Raw genomic sequence first — 13,309 nt, forward strand, 5'->3', positions numbered from 1 at the left:
TAGGAGATCCATCTCAAAGACCCACGATGTTCTGGGGTTGAGGTGATCAGTCCCCAACAAGTAAACTCATGTTCCTTGTAACGGTTATAAAGCAAGCCATTTAAGATGTTTTCCCTCCTTTCCACACTTCTCATTGATTTAATATTATACTGTGAAACTAAATACTATTTGTTTGGCCACAACTCGCCTTGCCTTCAGAATTTGGTTCTATTGTCTGTGTTTGGACCCAATCTTAATGAGATCTGATTGTCATTCAACCATATATATACTGTATATACCCCAAACGAATCGGCGTTCCTCTAAACCAAGGTGCACAACACAATGCATATAACTGATGCACAACAAATAAAGTAATATTACCTCAAATAAATTAATAAATAATAAGATGTATTCCATAAGATTGACATTTAGCGTAAGGGGTACTTACAACACAAGTTTAAAAAGTAAACCTTATAATGCTCTGGCTATTCATTAGTGATGAGACCTGGATGGTCGCAGGAAGTTCAGTAGTCTCATGGCCTGGGGGAGGAAGCTATTTCTCATCTCAACTGTCACTGTCCTAATGCTGTTGTAGCTCCTGCCTGATGGTAGGGGGTCAAAGAGATTGTGGGACGGATGGGAGGGATCCTTGACAAAGCTAAAGGCTCTACATACACAGTGCTCCTCATAAATATCTCAGATGGGTGGAAGAGGGACCCCAATTATCCTCTCAGCAGTCCTTGCAACCGACTTCACACAGACTAAAATTCTGCAGGTTAGGCTAATGAATGAATCATGTTGTCTGTTTAGATGTAATGGTGGAATTCGCAGCGGTGGCCCAGATAGTAAACTGGAGTAGAATTTCCCTCATTGATCTTCACCAGAGAAGAATTGAGCACAATTAACTTAAAGAATTGTGAATCTGAGGCTTTCCGAACTGTTCTGTAGTAAATACACAACAGGAGAACTGAGTTTTTAAAAAACTTTTCTGCAGAAGAATGCCAATTTCGCTGACCTGGTAAATTTATACCTAACCTGACTCTACCATTCAGCTCCCCCACTTTCCCAACCTCTTGATTTTACTTGAGACTGTAATTTATTTATTTGTTTATTTTTTCTTCTATATTATGTCCCACATTGAACTGCTGCTAAGTTAACAAATTCCATGACACATGCTGGTTCTGACTCTAACTCTCTCTTCATAGGAACAAATTCTGACCATTGCTCCGACTGATTACATCACATCTTTGACTTTTGTCCTATATTTCTTGTGGATTTTCCTTCCTTTTTGTGTGTACATGATCTGTACATGATCAGGCTAAGGAGTAAAATAACTTTAAATTGTGAGCATTTAAAACTCTTGAACTCCAATTTGAAAAGAGCATTTCTATTGTAGAAGTGGAACTTCTCTAACACATAGCCTTGGTTGTTAAACTTAGATTTGCAGAAGAAGTGTCAGAATGCTGTTTTCTGGATTTCAGTTCGGCGTTCAACACCATTGTCCTACAGACCCTGGTAAGCCAACTCCTACTCCACAATGTAAATACTACACTGCGCAACTCTGTGTTGGACTTCCTAACCAACAGACCTCAGGTAGTCAGATGCACAATTGCTCCTCTCTCTCCATCATCCTCAACATGGTTCCCTTCCCACCCCACACCAGGGCTGTGTGCTGAGTCCACTGCTGTACACTCTGCTCACACATGACTGCATGGCCAAAGATGGTCAGAAGAAGAAGTGGAAGAGCTCGAGGTCTGCTGCCAAGCAAGTAACCTTTTCCTCAATGTCAACAAGACAAAAGGAGATGGTCATCAGTTTCAGGAGAACTTGCACCACTCACACCCCTCTTTACATCGTGGCACAGCAGTGGAAACTACAAGCAGTTTCAAACTCCAGAGTCCACATTTTACACATCCTCCGATGGTCCCACAACACTAATGCCTCTACTTTCTGTGGAGGCTGAAGAGAGCTGGACAATGCACATCAATGCTCATGTCCAGACATCACACCTCTCCTGGAAGTTCCGGGAGTCTCCCGCATTTTGATAGTGGCTCCCTGACGCCCGGAAGTTATATACAATATCCCGGAAATAGATTTTTTTGAGAGGGAGAGGAAGAGCGAGCATCCTGATTGGTCTCTCTTCGTGCTAAGGGTGGTCCCCAACCACCGGGCCGCGAGGAAACGATATGAAACGATATGAGTCAGCTGCACCTTTCCTCAATCCCTGTCACGCACTGTTGAATTTTAAAGCACGGGAGGTCATCAGTGACCCAAGACGTGCAAAGGAATGGGTCCGTGACCCATTTGTGAATGTCCCCGGTGAATCATCCATGTCAATGCGGGAAAAAAATCAACTCCTCGAGCTTGCAAATGATGGTGGGCTGAAAAGTATGTTTGACATAACATCTCTGCCGGTATTCTGGATCAAAGTCAAGGCTGAATATCCTGAGATAGCCACAAAAGCACTGAAAATGTTGCTTCCATTGCCAACATATTTCTGCGAAGTGTAGTTTTCTGCAATGAATGCAACAAAAACTAAATTACGGAATAGATGGGATATAAGGAACCCCCTTCGAGTATCGCTGTTTCCCATCACCCCTCGATGGGACTGTGTTGTTGCAGGAAAACAAGCCCAGGGCTCCCACTGATTCAGCGATATTGGTGTGTTGCAATGATTTTATATGTTCATACGAGGAAAATATGCGCTGTGTGTTTAACTTAAAATGTTATGATGCTATTGACTTCTAAGTGACTTATACAGTAATTCAGTTGTCCCCAACCTCCGGGCCGCAAAGAATACATCGGTGGCCGGAACACCCCCAGCACATCTTTAAGAATAAAGCCGAAATAAACAAGCTAATTGATTAGGTGCTGCCTGGCACGTAAATGTCAGCCCAGATCAGAGGTGATCGCCGACTGCGTCTCCTGTCAATTTCCTGTCAATGTACAGACACTCCTGTACCTACCCAATCTATGTACAGTTTATAAGCTATCTTATATATTTATCTTTATTGTTTTTTTATTATTATTATGTTCTTTATCTTATTGTGTTTTGATTTGTGCTGTATTGGATCTGGAGTAATAATTATTTTGTTCTCCTTTATACTTCTGAGCTGGAAATTACATTAAACAATCTTGAATCTTGAAGAGGTACTGATATTTGTAAATTGTTCATTTCAACCCTGAAACAATTCGTCAATTTAAATCTTCATTTATATTAGATTAGATTAGATTCAACTTTATTGTCATTGTGTCGAGTACAGATACAAAGCCAGTGACATGCAATTAGCATCTGACCAGAAGTGCAAAAGAATAGTATTTACAAAATAACTGCGAATAAGAAGTAAGTGCTACAGCATACAAATGTAAAAGTACCAAGACAGTCCAATACGGATGCAATACTGCTTAGTGCTGTGATGAGAGGTTCAGCAGGGTTACAGCCTCAGGGAAGAAGCTCTTCCTGTGCCTGCTGGTGCAGGAGCGGAGGCTCCTGTAGCGCCTACCAGATGGGAGGAGAGTAAAAAGTCCACGGTTAGGGTGAGATGCATCCTAGATAATGCTTTTCGCCCTGCCCAGGCAGCGTTTATGGTAGATGTTCTCAATGGTGGGCAATTGGGTGCTGATAATCCGCTGGGCAGTTTTCACCACCTGCTAGGGTGCTTTGCGGTCTGATACAGGACAATTGCCATACCACACTGAGATGCAGTTGGTGAGTATGCTCTCAATGGTACAGCGGTAAAAGTCCGTCGGTATCCTGGGACAGAGGTGGGCTTCCTTGAAGCTCTGCAGGAAATAAAGGTGCTGTTGCGCCTTTTTGATCAGGATGGAGGAGTTCAGGGACCAGGTGAGATCATCAGAAATGTGAACACCAAGGAATTTGAAGCTTGATACATGCTCTACTACAGCTCCGTTGATGTAGATGGGGACATGAATGTGGCTCCTAGCATGCCTGAAGTCCACAATAATCTCCTTTAAGGCTCTGGGTGTTGTATGTCACATTTTGGAGTGTATTAACTGACTTTACTCTGGCAAATTCAGTGGTAGAATGGGGATGTCCGAAAAAGAGGAGTCCTTCATTGTGTATTTATGTCAGTAAGTTGGAATACTATGCCTAGCCACAGTAATTGAATGTGGAGCTGCAGGGTCTGTAGAAGTTTCATTTGATGCAGAGAAAGTAACAGCAAATAGACTTCTTGGTGTAGTGAAAAAAATTATCTGAAATTTAGATTAACAACCATTTGAAAGCTGTAAGTCTCGTCGGGAGTGAGTCACTGTTTGATATAATGTGAGAAAGTGACATCTTGACAGATGGGAGCCACTTGAAAACAGCAAGTCTTGACAAGAGTGAATCATTATTTGAGCCGGTAAAAAGAAAGGAGGTGTAAGCAGAGTGGCCATTGGTGGAATGGCCATTGTGTGAGCAAGGTAGTGTTAGAGTGGTTCGGCTTTGCCTCAACATGTTTGGGCAAGAACAGGCTTTGGCAAGCACAGACAAAGGCTCTAATTTAGTTCTACTATTTTGCCCTATTTTAGTAACAACTAGTACACTGAGAATGGATCTAGAGTTAGTGGTATGCTTCTTGTGTGAGATTGGGAATTTTGGGAGACCTCTAGTCTCCCTGATAACTACACCTGCACGAAGTGCACCCAGCTGCAGCTCCCTTCGAGACTGTTACGGAACTGGAACTGCAACTCAATGACCTTCAGCTCACACAGGGGAATGAGAAGGTGACAGATAGGAGCTACTGGGAGGTAGTCACCCTTAGGCTACAGGAGGTAGGTACCTGTGTGACTGTCAAGAGAGGGAAAGGGAATCCCTGTGGCCATTCCCCTTAATAATAAGTATACTGCTTTGAGTACTGTTGGAATGGACGACCTACCAGGGAGAAGCCACAGCGAGCAGGTCTCTGGCACTGAGTTTGGTCTGTGGCTCAGAAGGGAGTGTGTGGGGGGGGGAGGTGGGAGGTGGGAGGGGGTGGAGAAGAAGAGGTGAGCTGTAGTGATATGGGATTTGTTGGTTAGGGAAACAGAAAGCAGGTTCTGTGATGAGAATGAGACTCCCAAATGGTTTATTGCCTCTTGGGTGCTAGGGCCAGGGACATCTTGGATCCAGACAACAGGGTTCTTAAGTGGGAGGATGAGCAGCCAGAGGTTGTGGGCTATGTCAATACCAATGACATGGATAGGATGGGTAATGGGGTCCTGCAAAGTGAGTTCAGGGAGTTAGCTGCTAAGTGAAAGGACAGGTCTTCCACTGTTGTGACTTCAGGATTGCTACCTGTGCCAGATGGCAGTGAGGCTAGAAGCAGGAAGATCATACTTTTTAACACATGGCTAAGGAGTTGGTGCAGGAGGGAGGGTTTCAGATTTTTGGATCATTAGGCTTTCTTCCAGGGAAGGTGGGTTATATGCAGAAGGGACAGTTTGTACCTGAATTGGAAGGAGACTGATATTCTTGGAGGAAAGTTTGCTAGTGATGCACAGGGGGCTTTAAAGTAGAGTTACAGAAGGTTGGGAACCAGAGCATCAGAATAGATATGGAATGGTTGAGAAGAAAGATGTCATTACGTCTACATACAAGGTCAGGAATCATAAGGTTGAGCATGGTGGCACAAATGTTCTGAGCTGCATGTATTTCAATGCAAGGAGTATTGTTGGAAAGGCCGATGAGCTTAGAATATCGATCAACATGTGGAGTTATGATATTGTAGTTATAAGTGAGACTTGGTTGCAGGAAGGGCAGGACTGGCAGCTCAGTGTTCCAGGGTTCCACTGTTTTAGTCGTGATAGAGTGGGAGGGATTAAAAGGGGAGGAGTGGCATTACTAGTCAAAGGAAATGTCATGGCAGTGCTCAGTCAGGACAGACTGGAGAATTCATCTAGTGAAGGTAGAATTGAAGAATAAGAAAGGTATGACCATATTAATGGAATTATATTATAGCCTGCCTAACCATCCGTAGGATCTAGAGCAGCAAATTTGTAGAGAGATTGCAGACTGTTGTAAGAAACCTAAGGCTGTGATAGCAGGTGATTTTAGCTTTCCACATATTGACTGGGACTCCCATACTGATAAAGGGCTGGATGGGAAAAGTTTGTCAAGTGTGTTCAGGAAAGTTCCCTTAATTGTAACGTAGAAGTCCCAATGAGGGAGAGTGCGATATGAGATCTCCTTTTAGGGAATGAGACAGGGCAGGCAGAAGTTTGTGCAGGGAAACACTTTGCATCTAATAACCATAATGCCATTAGTTTCAATGTAGTTATGGGAAAAAAATAGATATGGTCCTCATGTTGAGATTCTAAATTGGAGAAAGGCCAATTTTGATGGTATCAGAAAGGATCTGGCAAGTGTGGATTGGGAGTGTTGGCTGATGGCTCTGAGCCTGTACTCACTGGAATTCAGAAGAATGGGGAGGGGGATCTTATTGAAACCTATCGATGTTGACCTCAATAAAGTGGATGTTGAAAGGATGTTTCCTATGGTGGGCGAGTCTAAGACCAGAGGTCACAGCCTCAAAATAGAGGGACATCCATTTAGAACTGAGATGAAGAAGAATTTCTTTAGCCATAGAGTGGTGAATCTGTAGAATTGTTGCCTCAGGTGGCTGTGGTGACCAAGTAATTGGGTATTTTTAAGGCAAAGGTTGGTAGGTTCTTGATTAGTCAGGGCATGAAGGGATATGGGGGGCAAGTAGGAGATTGGGGCTGAGAGGCAAATGAATCAGCTGACTCGATGGGCCAAATGACCTAATTCTGCACCTATATCTTGTCTTATGGTTTTCTGACAAAGGTGTACTTGGTAAATGGGAGTCCTTATACAGTGAAATATTGAGAGTGCAGAACTTGTATGTTCCTGTCAGAATAAAATGCAAGGAAAACAGGAACCTTGGTTTCTGAGAGATATTGAGGCCTGTTTAAGAAAAAAGTGGCGCATAGCAGGTATAAGCAGGCAGGAACCAATAAGGCATTTGAATATAAGAAATGCAAGAGAACACTTAAGAAATAAAGCAGAAGCACTAAAAGAAGACATGAGTTTGTTTGAGCAAACAAGGTGAAGATGAATCCTAAGGGCTTATACAGATATATTAAGAACGAAAGAATAGCAACGGACAAAATTCATTCTTTGGAAGATCAGAGGGGTAATCTATACATGGAGCTGAAAGAGATGGGAAAGACCTTAAATGGATTTTTTGCATCTGCGTTTACTTGGAAGATGGACACCGAGTCTATAGGTGTGAGGTAATGCAGCACTGAGTTTCATAGACCCTATACAGATCACAAAGGAGGAGGTGTTTGCTGTCTTAGGGGAAATTAGAGTGGATAAAACCCCATTGCCTGATAAAGTGTTTACTCAGTTCCTGGGAGGCTACTGCAGCAACTGCAGGGGCCCTATCAGAAATATTTAAAACATCCTTAGCCACAGGTTAAGGAGAATTGCAGGATAGATAATGTTGTTCCATTGTTTAAGAAAGGCTTTAAAATAAGTCAGGAAATTATAGGCTAGTGTGCCTGCTGTCAGTAGTGAGAAAGTTTTTGGAAGATATTCCCCGGGAGCAGAGACAGTATATAAGTAATTGGATAGGGTAGGGATTGATTAGGGATAGTCAACGTGGCTTTGTGTGTGGTAAGTTGTGTCTAATCAATCTTATAGAGATTTTTGAAGACTTTACCAGGAAAGTTGATGAATGCAAAGCAGTGGATATTGACATGGTCCTGCATGGGAGGTTGGTCAAGAAGGTAGTAAATTGGATTAGACATTGGGTTCACAGAAGATACCAGAGAGTGATTGTAGTTGGTTACCTCTCTGACTGGAGACCTGTGAATTGTGGTGTGTCACAGTGGTCAGTGCTGGGCCCATTGTTGTTTGTCATCTATTTCATTGATCTGCATGATAATGTGGTAAACTGGATCAGCAAATTTGCAGATGACACCAAGATTGGGGTTGTAGTGGACAGTGAGGAAGACTATCAAAGCTTGCAGTGAGATCTGGACCAGCTGGAAAAATGGGCTGAAAAGTGGCCGATAGACTTTAAAGCAGACATGCATGAGGTGTTGCACTTTGGGAGGGCCAACCAGGGTAGGTCTTACATGGTGAGAGGTAGGGCACTGAGGAGTGTGGTAGAACAAAGGGATCTGGGAATACAGATCCATAATTCCTTGAAAGTGGTGATACATGTAGATAGGGTCGTAAAGAAGACTTTTGGCCTATCGGCCCTCATAGATCAATGTATTGAGTACAGGAGTTGGGTTGTAATGTTGACATTTTATAAGACATTGGTGAGGCCTAATTTGGAGTTATATGTGCAGTTTTGGTCATCTACCTACAGGAAAGATGAAAATAAGATTGAAAGTGTGCAGAGAAAATTTACAAGGATGTTGCCTGGACTTGAGGACCTGAGTTATAGGAAGATTGAGGGGAGATTTGATAGTGTTATACAAAATTATGAGGGGCACAGATAAGGTGAATGCAAGCTTTTTCCATTGAGGTTGGGTGAGACTACAACTAAAGGTCATAGGTTAAGGGTGAAAGATGAAATGTTTAAGGGGAACATGAGGGGGAACTTCTTCACTCAGAGGGTGTTGAAGGTGTGGAATGAGCTGGATGCAGGTTTGGATAGGAGAAATTTGAATAGGTACATGGATAGGAAAGGTATGGAGGGTTACGGTCCAGGTGCCGGTTAATGAGACTAGGCAGATTAATGGTTCAGTACAAGCTAGATGGGCCGAAGGCCCTGTTTCTGTAGTATAGTGTTCTATAACTCTATGATTGTATGAAATCAATTAATATGTAGGTTTTTATATGATGAAAACGCTTGTATTTTTATTCTGCAGGAAAACTAATTCTACTGTTGAAGCTGAAACCCAGTTTCATTTTTATATTCTGGCACCATTTCCTTTTTTGCCCACAATCTTGGGATAAAACTGTACTGCTGAGACCTGAGTTGAGCTTTAAATGCATACTCTTTTCATTTACTTTAATGTTGTGTTCACTGTTCTGTTGCCAAATACCCTTGTGTATCTTTGTTATCTCCAGATTATATTTCAGTAAAATTTCCTTTATGATCCATATTGATAAGAACATTATGTAATGAAAGTGGCTTTTTCATTTGGTATTTTAGGATTACAGATTAAAATTCAGTACCATAATTTACAGACTGGTGAATAATTTATTGCCCTCCTTACCTGCTTTTTCCGAGATGTACATTACTTCAGTTATTGTGCATTTCTGAAAATGAGAAACATCTTGTTGCACTCACAGTATTATTTATGACCTGTTTTGACTCTTTATCCAAACTATTTTATGAGCAGTTCTGTGCAACAGAAGTACACTGCGAGTACCCTTCCTTGGTACAGTAGCTGGTGGGGTATTTCACAAACACTTCAACGCAACCTGACCTTGGTTTCGGTTACTCTGCCAATTAAAATCCTAATAAACACTGACTTGCTGTTTGAAAAAAATATATGAAAGGAAACCAAATAAGATTGAAACCCTACAAGATTAGCCATTAAAGATGTCAGGTTTCCAACATTATTAAATTCTCCAAGGCTTGAGTAAGTTGAGACGTTACAAAACCAGTCTGAGTACCTTTTGCACCCTTTATCATTTTTAAATCAAACTGTGCGGTGTGCTATCTGATGTTAATAACTAAACCAATCTGTGTAACGTCATGTTTCTGTTTTTTTTTTAGTTTGGTAGCTAAAAGCTTGAGCATTAGAAGATTTATCACCCTGGCTATGTTATTTTCCATTAAGAACCTTTAAAAATCTGCAAGAAAAATTTAACCTCACAGTTTTAGGAAGGATCAAATTTATTCCATTTCTAGAATCCTACATGTGTAATTCTAAATACTAAGTATTTGGAAAAAAGTCTAGAAAACATGAGAACTTGGCAGATATCTGTCTTAATAATGGACTTCATATTGTTAGAAAACAATAAAACTTCAGATAAAATTACAGGCTTGCTAACTGCAGTGGCAGAATGGAGCTGGAATAGGAGACTGATTAAATCCTACAAAAGTTCAAACCTGTCTTATTTGGAAGCAATCCCCTCTGAGTCAGAAGGTTAAAGCCATTATGTAGTTTTGCTCAGAATTTGGTAAAGGGGACATGTTTTCATTGAGATGTATTCTGGCCAATTTTATTCTCCAAAGAGACCATAGAATCATACAAATTTGCAGACAGAATGAGCCCACTGTGGTGAAAAATTAAGCTGCTTAGGTTACTCCTACTTCTCGGCTTTCAGTACTTTACCTTGAATGTTACTGTTCTTCTACTGTTCAACCTGGAACTATTTAAATGTGATAAGGCCTCTGAATCTGCACTTTAATAAAAGAAGCTAAAAGATCAGAATCAGCCATTCAGCATACTGAGTCTGCTCAGCTATTCAATCGCGGTTGATTTATTGTTTAACTTCTTCTCCCTGTAGCCCATAACCCCCTTACCAATCAAGAACCTATCAATCTCTTCCTTAAGTACACCAACTGACTTGACCTTCACAGGCCTCTGTGGCAATGAATTACATAGATTCAGCACCTTCTGTTTGAAGAAATTCCAGCTCAACTCAGTTTCAAAGAGATATCCATTTATTCTGAGCGTTGCCCTCCATTGTAGATGCTCATTAATGGAAAAGCCTTTCCATGTCTGCTCTACCTAGGCCTTTCAGTATCTGATATATTTCAATGAGATGCTCCCTTATTCTGAACTCCATTACATACAGGTCAAGAGACATCAAAAGCTCCTCATACATTAAGGCTTTCTTTCATGGGATCATTCTTGTGAACCTTCTATGGACCCTGGCCAGGGCCAGTGCATCATGCCGTGGATATGGGGCCCAAAATTACTCACACTATTCCAAATGCAATCTGACTAATGCCTTATAAAGCCTCAGTAGTACATCCTTGCCTTTACAGTATAGTCCAGTCCTCTTGAAGTTAATGATAAATTTTCATTTGCCTTCTTTTCTACTGACTTAACCTGCAAGTTGAACTTGAAAGATTCTCAACTATCTTTGCACCTCTGATTTCTGAGTTTTCTCCCCATTTAGAAAATAATGTACACCTTTGATTCTTTCTACAAAAGTGCATTACCCCACAGTTTCCAACTGCTACTTCTTTGCCTACTTTCCCAGTCTGTCCAAGTCCTACTGCAGACTCCCTACCTCTGTGACACTAGCTGGTCCTCCACCTATCTTGATATCATCCGAAAACTCTTACACAATGCCATTACTTCCTTCATCCAGATCATTAACCAAAAAGACTTCCATTATTCTTTGGTTTAAAAAAAATCCTTGATTACCTCATACTCTTCTATCAATTAACTTAAAGCTTGTTTCTGAATTAACAATCTCTCTGTGAAGAAAAAAATATTTCCTGTTAACTCTGTTGGGGTCTCTCATAATCATTTACAACTCAGTTAAAGTTTCTCCAAATCTCCTTTTTGGGAAAGATCAACTTAAACAGTGTCTCACCATAATAAAAATTCTTCAGCCCTGGCAACGTGTAACTAGTTTTTCCAACTTTCAAAACAGACTATCTAGCTGCTCACTTGTTTGGTATTTGTGAGGTTCCACTCAATGCAGAAATTACTTTTTCCTGCAGAAAAGTGGCTGCAATTTGAAAGAGATCCATTGTTACTACCATGCTTTCACATACTCATTAAGTAAAATACTTAAAATACTCTAAGTGGCAGCTAGAAAAATATCTATTTGTTTGTACATTTTTTTTGCATGGATATTAGAGAAGTGACTTAACTTTTGGAAAATTACCTGATATCAGTGAACAAAATCCCATAAAATTTCTGATTCCACATGATGCCAACTATAAATGCTGCACTGTACATCATCATCAGTGATTTGCGTTCTCTGATCCCTGATCCTAGAAATGCAGATATGCCTGCAGAAGGTACAGACATTTCAGGAGATGTTGAAAGTGGATTTTTGCTTTTCTTTCCGTCTCTCCTTTCAGCTTCCATGTACCGTTTTGCCTCAAACAAGGATACTGCCTTATGGAGGATGTAGAGACATTGAGGCTGATTAATCAATTGTTCACCCAAGCTTGTTTTCTTGAACCTATATTTTCACTGACTGAACCAAGATTTTCAGAACATTTTTTTTATTCTACCACCATTTTACTAATTGTGCCCTACATATGTAATGATATTAGGTTTGCTAACTGCAAACTTCCAAACTCAGTCAAAGATCTTAAACCCTATCAGATATGAATAACAACAAGCACTATCACTAAAGAGGGATTATACTGTAATTACCCAATCTTCAAAGACTAATTTACTTCCCTATTTATACCCACTATTCAAGCGGTGGGTCTCCTCTCCCAACCAAGGAGAAGATACTTCCAGCTAACAAAATAATTTAAAACATAGTCCCTTTATTTTCAGTGATGCACATTTAAATCCAAACAACATTTTTTGAACACATTTAAAACTCATGGAATATTTCTATCTTAAACATTTTCAAATTGCAAATCATTTCTAAAACACAAAGGATTTCCAAAACACCGATACAATTCCTATAAGCTAAAAAGACCTACCAATGATGTAGATGAATGAATCATATGTCTCAGGAACTGAAGCCAGAGGAGTGGATTCTAGTTCACTCACTGTTTCTTCCATAGCTTCTTTATGTTCTTTACCTCATTCCTAATATGCCTTAATTGCTCTCAACATTCATACAGTTTCTTCTACTTGAGTGACTTCACAGGTATATGATATTTCTTCAGATACTCTTTTTTACATAAATGGTCTGAAAGTCTCTTGGAGGCATAGATCTCAGCTAATGCTATAGAGCTAACTTCCAATTATAACAATAACTGTAAACTATAGCTATTTGATACACTAAATGATATTATTCATCGGGTCTGCAAGCTTCTTTGAACTAAGCAACTTAGTTAGCTGGTCTGTTTTGAAGCAAGCCAAATTAAACGACCTATTGTCTTATACTGCACTTTTGAGCATTAATAAACCAAGTGTAGTGAGCTACATCCTACTTCTCACAGACAGAGCATCTGCTAAGCAGCTCTATTGATAACACTCAGTTTTTAATTCAAACTAATTACTGCTTGCCATTCACATTTTAAAAACTGAAGACTGATTCCCATTTACGACCAGAAAATAAACAAAGCAATATAGTTGGAAATTAATGTGCAACTGTTTCATCTTACAAGGAGCAGTAGCTGTGCTTAGGAAGTGAGCTTAACAAAACATGAGACCACTGGTCCAGTACACTAAAATAATGATTCTGGAAAGATGGCATGATAAGGGGCGACCTGTTGTGTATAGCTCCGATGAGAATCATCAGATATTTCCATTTAGGACTGAT

The 13,309-nt window shown here is 40.5% G+C and overlaps 1 protein-coding gene across 8 annotated transcripts in view; it reads left to right on the plus strand.

Moving 5' to 3' along the window:
• The window catches only part of LOC140188409 (semaphorin-4E-like), a 177,177-nt gene that overhangs the window by 99,526 nt on the left and 64,342 nt on the right, over positions 1-13,309 (plus strand). For 4 of the 8 annotated variants that reach the window (XM_072244651.1, XM_072244647.1, XM_072244655.1 and 1 more), the window contains exon 2: positions 1,419-1,494. The exons of the other annotated variants lie outside the window; for them this stretch is intronic. The gene's annotated coding sequence lies outside the window, so the exon portion shown is untranslated. The remainder of the gene's footprint in view (positions 1-1,418; positions 1,495-13,309) is intronic. 8 annotated transcript variants of the gene reach the window in all.

This window comes from Mobula birostris, chromosome 26, assembly GCF_030028105.1.
Source record: "Mobula birostris isolate sMobBir1 chromosome 26, sMobBir1.hap1, whole genome shotgun sequence".
Lineage (NCBI taxonomy): Eukaryota > Metazoa > Chordata > Chondrichthyes > Myliobatiformes > Myliobatidae > Mobula > Mobula birostris.